The 18,831-nt window shown below is 40.7% G+C and overlaps 1 long non-coding RNA gene across 1 annotated transcript in view; it reads right to left on the reverse strand.

The window, feature by feature from the left end:
* Positions 1-808: 808 nt before the first annotated feature.
* LOC109118177 overlaps positions 809-18,831 on the reverse strand; it is an 80,312-nt gene continuing 62,289 nt past the window's right edge. The window contains exons 3-4 of the long non-coding RNA XR_004515705.1: positions 13,830-13,937; positions 809-944 (exon numbers count right to left, since the gene is read on the reverse strand). This is a non-coding gene — a long non-coding RNA (uncharacterized LOC109118177). The remainder of the gene's footprint in view (positions 945-13,829; positions 13,938-18,831) is intronic.

The following is an 18,831-nucleotide window of genomic DNA, read 5'->3' on the forward strand; positions in this document are numbered from 1 at the left end:
AAAAAAAAAAAAAAAAAAAAAAAAAAAAGAGTGAAAAGTAAGTATACATCATCTGAAGCAATTCTGCTCAACTGATCTATCTATAATACAGGAAACGTCCCACACTTGTGCTGGCCAATACAGCACCACGACACATCTGTGGGCACTGGAGATTTAAAATGTGAACAGGGCAAGTAGGAAACTGAATTGTTTAATTGCTTATATTTTTCTCTTTGTTTTGGGTTAATCTTTTTATTAGTATGTGTTTTCGATACATAGTGCATTAATCCTGGGCAATTGGTACATATGCTTATTGAACCTTAATCTTTTTAGCTCCCCTACTCCGCATCTTCCTCAGATCCTCTTCCCCAAAACTGATGTATAAATTTTATTTAATCTTAATTTTCAGATAAAACTAAGTAGCCACATAGGGACAATGTAAGTTGTAGTTAATACAGGTCTAAAACTTTATCACCCAGTGAAACCATCATCTGCATACTGATGCATAAATCTGAAGACTTTTAACCTAACTTACAATCAGCCTTTTAAACTTTTGACATAGGACAATATATCACAGCTACCTTTCTATTTCTTCAAAAGTAAATATGCGTCACTCCTCTGTCTAATCGTACCCTGGATGAGGGTATTCTGATTATTTCTGTTGTACACAAAAAATGTGATGAAGACCCCGGTGCGTACCTGCAGTACATTTGTCCAGTTATCTCCTCTGTATAAATTCCAACAGGGAATGAAAGTCGCTTGGAAATATTTGCTTAAGCCAAGTTTACACCATCACAAAGGTTAAGCTGAGGGCAGAAACAGTTGAGAAGCTTCTTCCATTGTAAGGCAAAAACAAGTGAACACAGAGCTTGGAACATCAAAGAGCCCCTGTAAGGTGTTCAGTAGAAATTTCAGTGGATCCAGGCAAGTACTATTGGAGTGGTGACATCTTGGCTCTAGGGAAACTAAAATAAGAGGGAAAAAACCATGCCAGAATGAGTTTGCTTTGATTCCTGGGGGAAATCCTTTCATTTTACTCTGCCAAATAAGAAGCTTTGTGTTTTCTGTTTTTCCTAATGTCAAGGTTTTCTGAGATAATAACCTTTAAATTATGCCATCCTGACTTAGAGACAAGAACAAAGTAGAGTCCTGCAAATGGAATAGGGGAGTGGATTTCAGAGGATTTCATAAATCTGATGGAACAGCTCGGATGGAGCCCATCTGAGCTCCCGTAATTGGAGAGTTTAACAGGGCTAAGAAATACTGTGCGGTGTTCTCTACCATGCTGCTTTGGTTCACCTAAGGCTAAATGAAACAAAGCCTAATAGCAAGTCCTTACTTAGGAAGTATTGATAATCACATTAGCTGATCACTTAGGGTGCTTAATACATATTAAAGTGATTCTATTTTGCTTTATTTAAATGTTTAATAAATATCATGATCATCTATAAGTTCACTACATGGTAACTCTTTTCAAAGCTTCTGTAATATTCCCTTGTAGCAAAAATTATAGAATGTAGATATTCTGATAACCAAAAATATACATTTCTAATATGTCATATTAGACATATTTGTTATTTGATCTCTATTTCCTTTACTTTCAGACAAAAATGCTGGAATTAGTACTTAAATATATATGACTGAGGATTCATCAAATAAACACAAAGAAAATGACCAATTAATAGGAATGGATAATTTTGAAGTACTCTTCCATTTTCAAAACTCAACTTTTTGAAGAAAATCTAGCCAATTGAATCCAAGTTGTTCTAATTAAAAGGCAATACTTTTGTTTCCTTCTCTGACCTCAACTCCATTCGTTGTGCAGTGACTGGATGGAGAAAGTGTCCGTGGGAAAGAAATGGTGATCAAATAGAGAATTTCAGAAACCTGAGAAGCTACATTTTCTTAATGTTTTCCACACAGTGTATTGTAAAGACAGGTGTCTTATTCAAGAAAAGCAACTAGTCATTCAAAGACACAGGCTAAACCCTAAATTGGACATAAATATCATTTCCTGTGCTTTTGTTTCTATAGATTGGGGATTTTTATTTTTGTTTTGAAACTTTAATTGCAGATTCAAAGTAATTAAGCAGGATTGATTGTAAGCAATATATGCACATTTTTATGAGATTTTTATCTTTTAGGGATCATCCAAATGGTTATGGAGACTGATTTAAAAAAATCTAAAAGTATTTAAATGCAAATGATTCATGATTCAAATTTAAGGAAGAACAAAGGAGGGGATATTTTGATGTTGAATTCAGAATTTAATCAATGCAAATTCTCATTTGATTATCTGAAACAGGCACAGAAGACCAATGGCTAAAGAGGAAACATGCACCCTTTCAGAAATTCCAATTTTATTTAATAAGTGTTTATCCTTGTAGCATATAGAGATATAATTTGATATATATTTTTTGAATCCTACACTGAAAACAAATTTAAATTTAAAATATTTTAAATGAGTACAAGTAAAATCAAATCTCTCTCTCACACTAAATCACAATTGGTACCTCTGAGAAATGGGAAGTGAAAGACAAATGTGATTTTCACCTATCGTTTTGACAATGACAAAATGGCTTATTCACAGTAAGATATCAAAACACAAAATGAATAATGCAAACAGAACTTCACAACTCGCCACTTCTTTTTATAAAAAATCATATAAAATCCGAACAAGCATTTTGTTACACACAACTCCTTTAAGCAAATCTTTATTGAGTGTTTGTTAGGTGTTCTATTAGACAAAATCTAACACTTGATTTAATGGAAACTTTGTGAATCCAGCCTGCGAGAGCGGTGCTCTGGGGGAGGAATTCATGGGATAAAATCACTGACAGCTGTGTTGCCCAGACCCTGTGAGCAGGCGACATGGGCAGGGAAGAAAAGTCCCTGAGTCCCAGGTCAGAAATTATTTTCAAGAGTAAACATATGGGTCAGCTGATCATTTTCATTTTCCCAGAGAGATAAAGGCTCTGCCAGCACAGCAAAAGGCTGAAAGGGGCCATAACAAGTGTCTGGTTGGCTTCAGTAGTTCTGTTTTCCCAATGTACAATTTCCTTTGATATCCACTAACATCCGTTTAGTTGAGTTGGGCACCAGCTGAGTCACTGGCTGTAGGTTGAGTGCAATCTTGCATGGGAATAAAGAAGTACAATCAGACGGCCCCTTTTTGGCAATGTCTTCACCCTGTTTCTTAACCCTTGTGTGTCCTGAGATTGCTTCATCCAGAATAGGGCTGACTATCCCCTGTATTTAGAGGGAACAAAATGGCTTGCTTATCTGACTCTGCAGGTTTGTCAGTGCTCTCTTCTCTGAAGAGAAATTTGAGGCTGTATCCACGGGTTCCCAGGTGCACTAGGTTTATGGTCGGTTTCCTGGTGTCTTGGCAGAGAAGTGAATCTAGCAAGTATTGAGAGCTAATGTCCAGGAGAATGGAAGAGAAAGACTCTTGAGATCAAAGCCAAAGAAGCAGTTAGTGTTTCCTGAGTCTGTGTAAGAAGGCTGTAGGGATCTGCTAGTGGGGTGATAGACACCGCTGCCTCTTGGTGATTCTGAGGTCTTGTAGGAGTTGTATTCTCCCCATGGAAAATGATGACGGCCAGTAAAATGGGTGCATTGCACAGGAACTGGCACGGCATCAGCAACTCTGTAGACAAAAATTTAGCGATAATGGGCTTCAGCCCCTGCCTAGCTTTCCTTTTAATGAGATACCGCCTTCTGTGAGTGTACATCAGGGCCCTCGGCTACATGAGTACTGCGGTACCTTCACAGCCTACCCAGGAGTGCCATCATACCATATGTGGGGATCAAGTCCCAGCAGAGAAATCGGCCTGAAAGGCCAGGCTGCAAGGGTCCCTGGCAAGTAGGACACTAGTTGTGGAGGTCTGAGTGACAAAGAGCCCCTGAGTAGGAAGAGGATGTACCTCCTTCCAGTTACTGGTGTGGTACATTTTGGTATTACTCTGAAGGCAGCTTCAAAAAGAAAATCCACCTTGCAATTCAGAGTGGGCATAAAGAACACTGGTTAACTCCTTCAAGGCCCACAACAACTGAAGAACAGGATGGCAACTCACCTCAATATGAGGTTAGAATCAAGTAAGATACCCCAGTATCAAGAAGGCTTCCTGGGTCCAGAGTAACCCAACGGTCCTGCAAGGTGATGAGGATGCCCTTGTGAGCGGCCACACAGATAACCATGGGCACAGCCAGTCACTGTCCAGGCATTTTTCCCTGGCCACCGTGGTGACAGGTGACCTCATCCCCTTTGGGAAATGAGGGCAGCCCTTCTTCCAGCACCAAGGGTCTTCCTCCTTGTTCAGACAAGGTTGGCAAGGACTGAGCAGTATTTAAGGGCATTCCTTTCCCCAGGGATCACTTACACGTAGATTAGCCCCATCACTCTCTGGATTACTTTAGTTCCCTTGGCTCCATGGGCTTTATCATGAGACTTATTCATTAGGGCCACCATGGCTTTTGTCTGTCTTTTTTCCTTACTCAACTCCCATTTATCCTCTTCTTTGTCATGCTCGTTAAGGACCGCATAACCTCCGATGACCAATTGACTTGTCCCAGCTTTGGGCCATGTTATTTTTGGAGGTTCTTAATGTCTGGAGTTGGCTGGTTAATAAAATAACCAGGATAATTCGGCCCTCTCTAGACTCCTGGTTTAAATTAATGTATTTACTGAGTGCCTTTTAATTAATGTATTTACTAAGCCAGTGTTGGAAAGCTGCTGGATTTTCATCAGATCACTAACGTTCCTGATCTTATCATAAGTTACAGGCGTGTCTTTCTGCATAGCCACTAGGATGGCCTGGAAGTATAACCTCCATTTGGTTTCTCCACCTTCAGAGTTATTATCCCTCCTGGATCCCTCTTGGTACCGAAATAATGCATCAGTTAGCTGTTTACCATCAGACGCAACCACAAAAACCTCACTGTTGGCCTGTCTTGCAGCTATTATTATAATCCTCTCTTTCTATTGCTGTGCAGAAAGAAACCAGGATGAACTGGCCATATCAAAAACCATCGTCAGGGAATGGAATCTATCAGCACATTATCCAAGTTCCTCAGGAAACTTACCCAGTTTTTCTTTGCATCACTGAATATCCATGACTGAAACAGGACCTGAACTTGGACAGTACCATCCATGCCTGCCACTCCTCTGAGGGATAGAATGGTGTCAGACTTAGATGCTGAGTTCCCTGGGTTTCAGCTTATGGAATGCAGACCTGACCTAGTGTGGTGTGGGCCCAGGAGGATATCTTTGCCTCCTGGGGGCACTGGCTTTGCAAGTTGGTGAGGAGGTAGGCTATGAGGGGGCCTGGCAGGAGGAGGTCTTCAGCAGCATCAGCTTTTGATGAGGGATTAGTTCTGTGGAAATGGTCAAACTTTGGCAGAGGGCCAGGAAGGCTGGGGCCTAAGGTACCTCGGACCATTTTTCCCTATCTTCTCCAAGCAGGGAGTCAGGTGGAGTGGATGAGACATTACCCATGGTGAGTCCGTGGGCAAGAGCAGTAAAAATTAACTTGTGGGAACTTTATAGGCCATTCCCTCGGTCTGTCCCCAACTTGTTCAGTCCAAGGGCATCCCTTCGTAAAGGCAACCTCCTTAGGATTAGGTCATGGGAACTTCATAAAGTGTTCCCTGTGTCCATCCCTGGCCTGGTCAGCCCCAGTATCTCCAGGTAGAGCTGAACTCCTTGGGCTTCAGATGCCAGACATCTCTGACCTTGTGAGGGCACCAACACCACTTCCTTTGGTGAATTCCTCCTTTGGCCAAAACCTATCTCCAAAACAGGGGTCCAGAGTCGGCCCCTAACTAGCTGGATGCCTCTAGCCGATTATAAAAATCACCTAATGTCCCGATGTGTGTATCCAAAGAGGGATAGCAAGCACTTCCCCAATGACAGATCTCAATAAAACCCTACCTTAATCTTGAGCCCCTGTATATTACCCTTGCCCCTCTCTAGCCCTTTCCTCTGTTCCCCACCCCCCTGGATGTTTGCTAGGTCCTGCCACAAAAAGAGAAGAGTTTCCTCATAAATGAAAGCTTCACAATGAAAACTTATTTAGCAACTACAGGTTACATACCATTTCCAATAGGAAAATAAACATGAGGCCAAAATCATCATAACACCAGAATCAAGTAGGATGGAGAGAGGAAGAGAGCTGGTATTAGAGAAGCAACCATGAGAGGACCCAGGAAAAGATACATAAAGGCAAGGATGGACAAGCAGCTCTAGGATCCAGGAAGGTTGAGGAAGATATATGAGAAGGTCTGTCTTCGCACAAACCCGTAGGCATTTAAAACACAGAGGCAGGGCTGGGGATTTAGCTCAATGGCACCACACCTGCCTTACAAGTGCAAGGTCCTGAGTTCGATCCCTGGTACAAAAAAATAAAACAAAAAACATACAGAGGCCATATACTTCCCTTACTCCCCTGTAAGGGAGAAGGAGTACACTTGGCTCCTCTATCCTCCAGTTTCCTGCCTCTCCTTATTACTAAATTGTTACAGGATTGGAGACGGAGTGAAGAAAGGAAAAGCCTTTTGGCTGAGTTTACCAGAATCAGAGCTTTCCACAGTCTCCATGCCTCTTTTACCTCCTGGCTGGCTCACCAAAATGTTACAGTGGGTGATAGGTTTTTGGAAGATTAGTTTCTGGGTTCTTATGCACAAGGAACAAAGAATTAGATGTTGCACAAAATGGAATAGAAAAAGCGGCTAAGTTTAATAAAGTTTAAAAAGAAAAAGATTTTCAGAGTGAGCAAGCTTGAGCTGACAGAGAAAGGAAAAGTGGCATGACCTGAAAAGAAAATGGCCTGGGTGCATTCTGGGGGCTGTGTGGCAGGTCTAGTATGCATGTGTCCTGGTTTGGAATTTCAGGAACCTTCCAAGGTCGGCCCAGGGGTCATTGCCTTTCTTATCTCTGTCTCTGGATAGTGGACCTCAGGTCAAAGGTCAGGAGGGTTGGCTCTGTGGCACTGCCAGCTTCAGACACACAGAGGGGAGTGGTCCCATATGCCTCCCTCCATATACACACACACACACATATACACACACATGCACACACACACATACAAATACATATATCCATCCATCAACTGGACCTTGCATTAGGTGGTGGAGCTAAATCCCTGGCCCAACACTGTTTATAGTATTATGAAATATATCAGGCAAAATAAAAATTTCAAATCATGCTAAATCCATGGTTCCCAAATTTTGCCCAGAGTCACACTAAGCCGTCCCAGAAAATTCATACAAGTGCTTGTGAGCTTTTGAAATTTTAGAGGAAAGCATGGCCATGCTTGACACCTGTTGGATACAAATACCTGACATTTAGTAGCTAAGACACAAACTAGTTCACAATGTCAACATTAAATTGTGCTACTTTCCATTGGATGGCATATTTATGAAATTTGACCTATCCTGACTGCTATGGAAATAAGCAATTACCATAAAAGTCCGAAGGAATAGGATATAAGAGTGGTAATGTTTGAATGGATTGCAAGGTGTGAGAAATTGTGCAGGATCCTAGAGTGATATACATGTATATCTTATCAGTATGAAACTGTGCTTATTTAAGAATGAAATAATTTTACATTTTTAAAGTTCTGCATTTTTTTCAAATGACTATTATGATTTTAATTTATAAATTTAACTTAAATTTACTACTTGATAAGTGCTTCTATTGAGTACTTCCTGTGGCCTAGACAGCACTGCAGAATATCTGGTCTCAGGCTGTTTCTGTATGACAAGCTGTGCCTATGTGAGTGTAGTGTTTGCAGGAAAAAAACCACTTGATTTAATTAATCATGTAAGTTCCATTAACATTTGATGACCCAAGGGTGGGGATTTAGCTCAGTGGTTCCAGCGCCTGCCTCACAAGTGGCAAGGGCCTGGGTTCGATCCCCAGTACCAAAAAAAAGAAATAAAAAAAAAGCATTTGATGACCCCAGAAAAAGGTTCTTGGTTGAAAGTTACTATTGGGAATCTACTTGTACTCTCTGAGACAAAGGTTTAATAAAATCCTATCTGAATATGCAGACAAGTGTAGGCTTTTATTTCACAGAGTTCTTAGCATTGTTCTACCACATTCCGCTGCAGCAAGAACAGGAAGCTCCCCCTAGTCAGAAAACAAGAGAAGAAAGAAGGAAGAAATTAGGCAGAAAGGAAGAAAGAAAGAAAGAAAGAAAGGAAGGGAGAGGAAATATCCAGGCATGTAAGCAGAAACCATTAATAGAAAAAACTTGTATTATGGAAAATATTTACTACAGAATAATACTCCACTTACAATTTATGACATGAAGTGGTATATATACTAAACCCACATACTTGTAAACACCACAATGAAAAAAGACTGGAAGGAAATATATTCCCAAATTAACTAACTGTATTTATACCATGCAGACTATATTGACTTTTTCTTTCATCTTTCCTCTTGAACTTTTTAAAATGAACTTTACCATTTGAGTAATGAAAATTCATAACACACATAATTTCACAGGAATGGTTCTGGGAAAATGAAGTGCAGATTACAGTCCATTATCTTGATACATGTGTCATGGTCATGATACGTGTCTTAAAATGAATCCAATCTTACTGTCCTATTCACATAACTCATCCCCCTTTGCACTAGGGCTCTGCATTAGAACCATGTGTGGTGCTTTTAAAGTATGCCGATAATAGAACCACTCCAGCCCCAGTGATTCTTCTCCACTGCTTCTAGATGGGACTCCGGTGTCCACATGGATTCTGTTACTTCACCCTCAATCCCTAAGATCCTTCTTTCCCTTCTCATGTTGGAAGACTTTTTTTACCAATTTTGTCTCTCCCCTAATTCAAAGTACTGAAATTCGATATGCAAAAGAACACATAATTGAAATAATGTACTTGAAAGAACACAAACTTTCTTTCTGAACCATTCTTTCAGCCACTCCTGCCATTTTATACCCCATCTACAGAATCCATCTATAACCTCAATGCAGTTCGGTTAAGTCCATGATAATGCCATTTCTACTCAAGTCAGAACCTTAGACCTGGGCTGTGGCTCGAGGGCAGAGGACTCGCCTCACATGTAGGACACCCTGGGTTGGGTCTTCAGCCAAAAAGAAAAGGTTTTGTTTGCATTTGGCCTTTCTCATGGTCTTTCTCTCCAACACCCATGACTCCTTGAAAGTGAAGGTGTGTGCATTTCCCTGTGGTGCTTCATCCCCCGCCCCACCCCATAATCTGCTCTCAGAAGGGCTCTAAGATAATTCCCTCTGGGCCACCAGGAGCCCAGGCTGGGGAAAGGTGAAGCAGAGAGAGCAATCCTGACAATGGAATGGTATAAACTGGTCAGTGTGTAAAGAGTGTGCTTTTACTTTAGTTTTTATTATAATTTTAGTAGCAGAAACTCTTAAGCTTCTGAAAACTTCATTATCATGCATGAGTAATGCTTTTTGATTTTTGAATTCTTAGAAACAATTACTAAGTCCTTCAATTTCATCATTTAATATCTAGATTGTACTTGAATGGAAAATTCATTTGCTGGAAATTCATTTATTGAATTTATAAATTTAATTAATAAATTTAATGAATGTATAAATTCATTATTTATAGAAAATTCATTCTATAATTTTCTTATCATCTCTCAGTTACTTTCTCAACACTAATAATAAAGTGTAAATGTCAGAGAATCTTACAGTCTCCTAGCACTCTGTCCTCCAGAGTCTTTGTGTGATTTCTTCAACTATGTGGCAGGATAAAAAATAGCTATAGGAAGGCGTTTGAGTGGCTCATTTGTCTTGCTCTTGGTCTAGTAGCACATCCAAGTCGAATAAAGAAGTTGTTTTGTTTGGAACACTCAGTTATTTAATTAAGTGCAGTTAAAATACTAAAAGCATATAGAAAATGTAAATATTTTTGTTAAGTACCTTATATCCTATTTATCATTAATGTGTCAATATTAATAAATACAATAGTATAATGTATAATACAAAGCTTATAGCTAAATATAGTGGAGAAAATATAAACACGGAATGTGGCTTATAAACTGGGCTCTGTCTAGAAAATGTGTTGCTAACATTCCTTTCAAAATCCTCCTGGGCCCCAGATGCAGATTTCAGGAGCTCACCTCTCCCTAAAAGAGTCTCTTGGGGTGAGAGATGCAACCTGCAATTATCAAATGTCCCCTAATTTTTACATATACCTACATTGATAAAAATTGATATAGTTGGGTATCCTGCTACCACCATGCCAATAAATAAAGGAGTAAATATAAATAAAAGAGACAGAGAGAGATGTGGAGAGAGAGAGAGAGAGGGAGGGAGGGATATCTGAGTTGTTCAGATGGACATTTTATGTTCTCAGAAATCATGACTGGGGAGGTCTTCATTTTCCATGGTGCATATAGATGCAACATTAAACTGCATTCAGATTGTATGAATAAAATTCCTTAAAGTTACAAATTTTCTTTCTCAGTGCATTTGCTCAGTGCAAAGTATCTGATTGGGTAACTTACAAAGAATAGAAGTTCCTTCGGCTCATGTGTGGCGGCTGGGAAGGCTCAGAGCACAGTACCAGCATCTGCTCAGCACGCATGGTGCCTGTGCTGCATCCTCCCGGGGTGGGGACATCGACGGTGAGGGAGCGCAGTGCGCCCTGGAGTTTCTCTGCAATGCCACTGCACGTGCTCATGACTCCATCCAACCCAATTACCTCCCAAAGGACCCTCCTCCAAATGCTCCCATGTGTGAATCAGGGAATTGTGTTTCCAACACGTGGAAGGTTAGGGGACCCATCCAGACCGCAGCATTATTCAGTGTGAATTCCCAGGAGCATAACTCTGCTTAATTAACTTATTGGTTAGAAGTCAAAGATTTGCTTTGATAAACATTTTCTTACCATGCTAAGCAGTTTCAATCTCCCTAACAGCTCCTTGGCACATGTGGCCCTGCCGGTTTTACGTTTTTATGTTTTACACCTTGATGCACACCTGTCTTCCCAGCTTGACCTTGAGACCATGGGGTTGTGGGTTTGTCCCACACAGCACCGTGTCATGAACATCTACCAGCGTGCCCCTGACACACAGGGGCCAGGATGTGTTTCTTACTTGTGTGTGCTAGAGGGTAAGAAAGAGGAGATTTCTAGATACCTTGTGTGAACTGGTTCGCTGATGGATGCAGAAACTATATGAAGTTTCCCTTCCTCTCTGTCCATCTTTGTGACAGACTGACAAATCCATTGCTGCCTTGCTCCATTGGACCTCACTTCTCTGAGAAGGAATACTGAACAGATCACTCATTCTCTCTTCACCTCCTTATACTACATTTTATCCTCCTCAGCTGCAACCGAAGAGAGAGATCCCTCCAGCTCAAGGCCACAGATTCTTTCATTCCCCTGCATATACCATTCTCCGACTCAGAACTTATTTCTGAAGTTCATCCCTGCTTGCGCCCTGAGGGAATAATGGGTCACACATTGGACAGAGGCAGCTGCGTCCTAATGAGGTGTGAATGGGCTAGAACTGGCCTGGCTGGATTTAAACATGCTGCATGCCACTCAGAAACATCCAGTTAGGAGCAGGTACTTAGGCAAGTTCTGTGGGCCTCATACTCCCTATCCATGCAATACAGTTAGTAGTAGCAAAGCCAAACAGCAGTGTTGAGGACTGGGGTGGCCTAGGACTGAGATGGGCCCAGGACTGAAGGGTACCATGCCTGGCTCAACTGACTCTCGACCGACGATAGTTATAATTATCAGACATACTGCTTTCTGCCTGTACAGGTCAGTTCTCAGTGAAGACCTTTGTCAGAGTCCCTTGCCATTACGTCTGTACTGTTAAAGATCAAATTTTTTATATAAAAGAGTGTGCTCACTTTGTTCACTTTCTACTCCATTCTCATCTACTGCAAATAGATAAGAATGCCTGAAAATTCTAGTGATTGTAAATGTACAATGCGTTATCTATATTAAGCAAACACTGAGCCTTTCTCTTCTCTGACTACACTGCAATGATTTCCTTGCTTCTTTTTCCTCGATTCCAGAGACCAAGTCTAGAAAAGACTAAATGACTTGCAGTTAGGAGTTGAGAGTAGTTTACTCACATTAACTTTAGTCTAAGAATTGTGCTACTCTTGAGATTTAACTTAACCCTAAAATATTTCCAAGATTCTTGACTGCTCAGTGATGGATCTTTGAAATAATGATAGAGAAAAGAACTCAAAAGCAATTCAACAACTACTTTTGGAATGCTCCTTCTCTAATAATGTGAGTGAAATATTAAATATAGTCTTTTAAAGAGGAAATGTGAAAGGATGCATAAAATACAGACAAAAATGGATTACCTCTGTTTGAAAAAATTATTAGAAATACCAAGATTAAGAAAATTAAACTGAGTATTACCTATTATCCTAAGCAATGACTGGATGGATGGTCATAGGCACATTTCTAGAATTTTTTCACTATATCTTCACTAATATTTTTCACAATATCATATTAAATCAGACAGATGACTATGCCTTCTTATATACTTTCAAATAGAATTGCCAGCCTCAATAGTTCTAGATGGATCTAAAACATACAAAACATCAACATCTATATCTTCATAAATACAAAACCACAGGGTCCATCAACAGATCGGATTACCAAGAAAACAGTGTTTCATCGTTCATCCCAGCAGCTATCTTGAATACTGTAATAACACTGTTTTGAAAAACAGTACTTGTGATCCGAAAGTACAGTTTCATGATTGAGGCAGAATGGATTTGAAAGAACATTCATTTCGTTGCCTTATAGAAAACAAATGCTGTAAACTTCAGTACACAGAAATGTAAGACTGAAGTTAACAAGTACTACCAGGCCATTCATTCACTGAGGGATGCTTGAAATACAATCGTGCATACAGCATTGACTTTAAAGTTTATCAGGTATAAATGATTGCAGGAACTGTACTGCCTTAAAACAAAGCAAGTTTTTCCTCAGAAAAATTCTATGGTATATACTGTGCACCGTCCATTTCACCAGTCATTGGAGTAAGAGTTACATCTTTGCCCCAAAGGGAATAAAATCTGGTTAGACAGCAGACATGTGAAAAATAATTGTTACAGTATTAGAAGTGGACCATTATATATCTGTAAGCCACAAATTTGGTCCAGAAAACTGAACTGCATGTCAAATTCCCCTAAAAAAAAGTGAGAACTAGAAATATCCCAGCAAGGATTTGGAGAATAAAAAAGAGTCTTCTAGTTAGTCACAAGAAGAGGAAAATAAATATAAAATATAAATGAAATTCACTGGAAGTGGACATCGCAAATATGAAATGTATTTAGACACCTAGATTTATGGTACTTTAATTTATATTGACACGCATTTATCAGAAGTCTGAAAATGGAAAACTGGTCACATAAATTTGCAGAAGTGCAAAGAGAAACAAAAGTCTTCCAATGAGATGCCATTTCCAACATGTACAGAAATTAAGTTTAGGTTGCAAGGTGAGAAGTTAGCTGGCTGGGAAGGCCTGAGCGTCTATAACCCTTCTGAGGTGAACTTCAATTGGACCAATGATCTGACATCTTAGGGTCCTGCCTTGCTTATTCACCTGAAAACTAAATGTGGAGCTGTGTTTGGATTAGCCAAATAAGGGCCCCCTGGGCAAAGCTTTAAAACTTCTGTGGATCTTATGGGGATGAATTTTCGTTCTTTTCTTTTCTTTCTTCTGCTTACTTATTCCAGAAGTTCCCACCAAACAAGGGCCCTGTCTTTCCTGATTGAGTGTACAGTGTGATCATAAGCTTTCCACCACAGTAACAAGATGCGCAAGACAATCAGTTTGAAAAACAGGAAAGTGTGTTTTGGCTCACCGTTTCAGAGGCTCCAGAAGCTGCAGTTGGGGCCATCGTTTGGGGCGGGTGTTGATGCTATAATCATGCCAGAAGACATGGTGGGCAAAGGTTCTCACCTCCTGGCCTCTGGTGGCAAAGACAAAAGGTAGAAAGGATTGGAGTCTCACTGCCTGCCTGGCACACCCCCATGACCTGGCCAGGATCCCCAACCGGAGTCCGAGCCTTTAACACACGGGCCTTTGGGGGACACTTATCCAAACAAAAACAAAGGTATCCATCCAGCAACCAGATTCTCTGATCATTAAGAGGCTATTGTTGCTTCACAAATAAATTTTAAATTCTAAAAACATAATCAAATTTGTGGAAACAATATCAAACAATAGTAATTTTAATACTTTTTTTACACTACAGAAAGAACCAACAGAGAAAAAGAAAATAATCAATTTGATTATTTCTTCCACAGTGAGCAGCATGAATATTGAGCCACTTGACATTTCACTGGACTGATGTGGCTACAACCTCATTTATTAAAGCTCCAAAGGAGCATGAAAGTAAATTCCTGCTAAATTGCCATTAATATTTGGCAATGCTGCTTCTGGTCACTGAAAGGACTCTGGGATTAATTATAACAATGTTTAAAACATTTTTCCAATTCTTAATGTATTCCTTTACACAGCTTTGTTCAATCATTTAATTTTAAAATTGTATGGTCATACCAAAGGAAGGAGGGGACATACGACAGGCATCCTGTCTTGTTTTGTCTGCCCTTTCGCCTCCAACACAGTGTAGGAAGCAGGGCATAAACCAAAAGGAAAGGAAAGAGACAGTGAAATTGTGCTGTTTGCTCTTGGGTGGTTGGTTAAGTTTTAGATTCCTTTTGTCATTACAAAATATTTTTTTCAGTATACTGTTCCTCTTAAAAGCTCAACATTTTAAAGAGCCATGATTTTGATCCTTTGGAGACAATCATAGCAAAACCAACATCTAACTCCCCCTCAACTACTAGAACTGTTATTAATATTCTTTGCATCTTTAGCCTTGTCTAGAAGGATAGAAATGTATGCTTTTCTATGAATTGAAACACAGATGTTACTTTAGGGCACTGCCCGTGTAATCCAAAAGTAGTCTTCACTTCAGTCTCAGAAACAGTCAAGTGTCTATTTGTGTTTGAGTCTCAGCTTCCCCAGGGATTTAAAAGCCTACATATTAGCCCTGATTTATATTTAGAGACAAGTAGGAAGAGAAAAGTTTATTCAAATATATAATTTAATGAGGCTAAAAATACAGATGAGCTGTGCTTTGAAGATAACCCAGTGTAATCTAAGGGCGAGACAAATTACAAAAATAAGATTTTGGTCTCAAAAAGATTACTTGCTTTATAAAACATTTACCGAAGAATTCTTAAAAATAATGAAAGTCAATTATATTATTTGATTTATAGAAAATTGCATTAGCAAGAAATCAAGTGAGTATAACTAGGGCCTAGCAAATGTACTTTTTGTCCATTCCATGTTTTACCCAACAACTTTGTGACATTCATTTTTCTCTCTGCATATGGTAGGTAGCTTCTAACAACATTGCTCTAAACAAAATTTCATAGGATTGGGTCTAGGCCACGCAAAACCCTGCAACCTAGGGAGCAAAAGACAAATTTTTTAAAATAATGATCTCACCAGGTGACATCTTATTATGCTGTGCCTATCTGCCGGTTTGTGCGCACAGATATAACAGACATGGGATTTGCAGAGCGGGTGACGTTTGTTTTGTACCTTGGAGATCCGTGGTTTACAATTTCGCAGGGGCTGAGAGGCCTCTGCAAAGGGCCAGGCTGGCGCGGGAACTGAACCATCGCACCATCGCAAGCTCGTTGTACTCTCTGCTAGCTGGTTGCATTTTTTGTATTGATAACGTATAGTCCTTGAGACATTTCAAGCGTGCAAAAATGAATGGTCACTTTTGAGAGTCAATGAAAATATTTCAGGCGAGGAACTACGTAACCAAGCACGATGATCCACAATGCACACAGACAACAAAGTAGAAACTTCCTGGAGAGCTTCCACACGACACCAAGACATTCTGGCCTTTGCCCTAAGCCTGAGGTCCTGAACACCTACATGTTTAGTAAGGTCCTCAGAGCCTATTTTTGTCGGAGCGCCCTGATAATCTGTATACTGGTGTAGACCACACGGCCACAGACTTGGCAGCCAAAGCCGCGTGTGTGTTTTTGTCCCAGGTCCCTGTGAGTCTAGAATGGGGCCTGACTCAGCCGCGTCTTCACCAGGTGGCCGTCCGGATGCTGCCCAGCGCCGGGGTCTCCTCTGGGGCTCGCCTGGGGCAGTCTGGTCTTGGCGGACTCCGCTCCGTGTGAGTCCTCACATGGGATCCGGCTCCTCACCAGCTGCTGCAGGCCTTGCCCTCTGTCCCTTGTCACACAGGCCTGGCTCAGCCGGGGAGAGGCCGCCACGGTCGGCCAGGGAGACGTCCACTGCCAGAGGGAAGCTGCCGCCTTGGTCTGCGCGGTCATCCGAGGGACCCCAAGGCAGCAGATCCCGGCCGGGAGACCGGGACGCACAGTGCGCAGCCCCTCAGTGCTGGACGTGGGGCCCATTTCGACCCTTTCTTTGAGTGTGGTGGGGAACCAAGCGAGCCTCTGCTAGGGCGGCCTGGCTCTGGCTCCTGCTCTCTGTGCCGTGCTGATCCAAAACGGAAGCGCATTTCCCTTCCTGTTATGCGAGTATCTGCCGGCCTGTGCGCACCGGTCAGCTACAGACCATTTTGTTCCCGCTGCCCAGGCGAGCGTCTGTCTGGGGCTGGACTAGCCCGTCGTTTCTCGTCTCTGGGGCTGAAGGACAGAAAATGCAAGTTTTATGCACGTGGGTCTGTACTTCAGAAAAAAAAAATCTTTGTATCGGTATAGAATATTGCCTACTTCCATTAGGGACTAATTAATTAGATTTTGAAGTCCCTCTAATAAAAACAACCCTTTTGTCACGGACTAATATAAATTTCACATTTCCCCAACTTTGTAGAAAATAAAGAAGCTGAACTTTTCATACTTCATGTTAGGCTTTTAAAGGAAATGTTTTCCTTTTTACCAATAGTTCAGAATATTTTTATATGAGAATCCAAGATTATGCAATCAAACAAATCAGATTAACTGAATAAGTTTGGCTTAAAAACAGTTATATTTGAACTCATCGAAACAGTACAAAGGTGGTTATCAAAGGCTGCAGGCTGAGGACACAGTGGAGATGTTTGTCAAAGGACACAAGTGTCTTTTTGGTCCACTTTAGGTATACAATAGGAAGACATTCATCTCTTGGATCTTGCACCCTTATATGACTTATCTTGGTTCTTATTTTTTTCCCGTTCCCATGCCCTCCCCTCACCCCCTCCACCCTTCCCCATTTACAAAGACTTTGTTTCCCTGTTTTTCCTTTTCTCATGTTTTTTCTATTCCCTTCTTTCCAAAGGACACAAATTTCAAGGAAATAAATTCAAGAGAACCATATGTGGAGATTACAATGTGGAGATTACAGCTAGTAAGAATATATTGTAGTTAAAAATTGCTAAGAGTAATTTTAAATATTCTTCTCACATAAAAAGCATCTGAGGTCATGTTAACATATGTTAAGTGGCCTGATTTGGCCATTCCACAATATGCCCATATATCAAAACATCATTTTATGTACCATAGATACAATTTTAATTAAATACATCAATGCAAATACACTGCTATAAGGCTTTCCTTGATGTTATCAGATTTGTGTTTGTTTGAATACTAGTTGACACTGCTTCCTCTAAACTCCTAAATTTCTTATATTGCTTTACTGATCAAATAAGTTCAAATTTATTTATATTTATCAAATATTATTTAATGGATAATGCAAAAGCCTTCTAAACAAAGTGACAGTATTCTTTTTCAGTTAAAAAGTTCCCCCAGGCATCCAAAGTGTATTTATTAACTAGATTTAATATTAGTTCAAGATATAAAGTTAAATAAAAACTTAGATATCATCTTTTAAACTGACACATTAGAAAACGTGATTTCTGCCGATATAAAGCAATTCGTCAAGACTTGATTCAACTTATATTAACAGTTTTGTATTATCCATTGTTCTATTTACTTCATTGTTTTTGTTTTGTTTTGTTTTGTTTTGTTTTTGTAAGAGATGGATCTCACTATGCTGCCCAGGCTGGTCAGGAACTCCTAGGTGCAAGTGATCCTCCTGCCTCAGCCTCCTGAATAACTGGGACAGTATAGACAAGTACCACTGCACCTAGCAGAAGGCATAGGTTTTGGGACGTGTCATTTTGATTCTCAGTTTAGTGCATCACAGAGTGAGAGAGGAACAGATTGGCAGGAACTTGAAGCAGCAGCTTGGGAGAAAACAAGCAGACACCTGCACCGTTTGGAGGTAAGAGCGGGGAAGCAGGTCAGCTGTAGAGCAAGGCAGCCCTGCAGCCCTGAGAGAAGCAGCTGAATGCAGCCGAGGGCAGTGAATCCGACCCTGGGTTCACTCTCAGCTTCATTCCGACGCATTTCCAAGCTAAGATTTCCACCCAGAGAGGCGACGCACCACGTATGTGAGCACATTTAGACGCTTCAGAGCGCAAGCCCGGGCAGTGAGCGCAACTCCGCACTGCAGAGGCCCCTCTCCTTCGGGGAGAACCGCGTAAGGAAATCAGTGGAAGCCGCTGCGTCAGGCCAAAGCGCAGGGGTCCTTGGGTGGGGCTGCTGTCCTGCGGAACCGCGGTCAGCTATAGATAATATGCACATATTAATTCCTTAGGGTAATTAACACCGCATGAGGAGCACACAACTGCGAGACACATGGCGTTTGAAATATAACAAGATCTGCAGTTTTCAGAAGGAAAAGAGGCTTTGTTTTAAACTGAAATGCAAAATTATCCTAATAGATAAAAAGAGCATAATGAGGGGCAAAATGTGATTTTGTATAGCAAGTTGAAGAAGGATCAAGAATTAAATTTATTTTCCTGGTTTTATATATATATATAT

This window comes from Fukomys damarensis, unplaced genomic scaffold, assembly GCF_012274545.1.
Source record: "Fukomys damarensis isolate Sample0158 unplaced genomic scaffold, DMR_v1.0_HiC HiC_scaffold_38, whole genome shotgun sequence".
In the NCBI taxonomy this organism is placed as follows: Eukaryota; Metazoa; Chordata; class Mammalia; order Rodentia; family Bathyergidae; genus Fukomys; species Fukomys damarensis.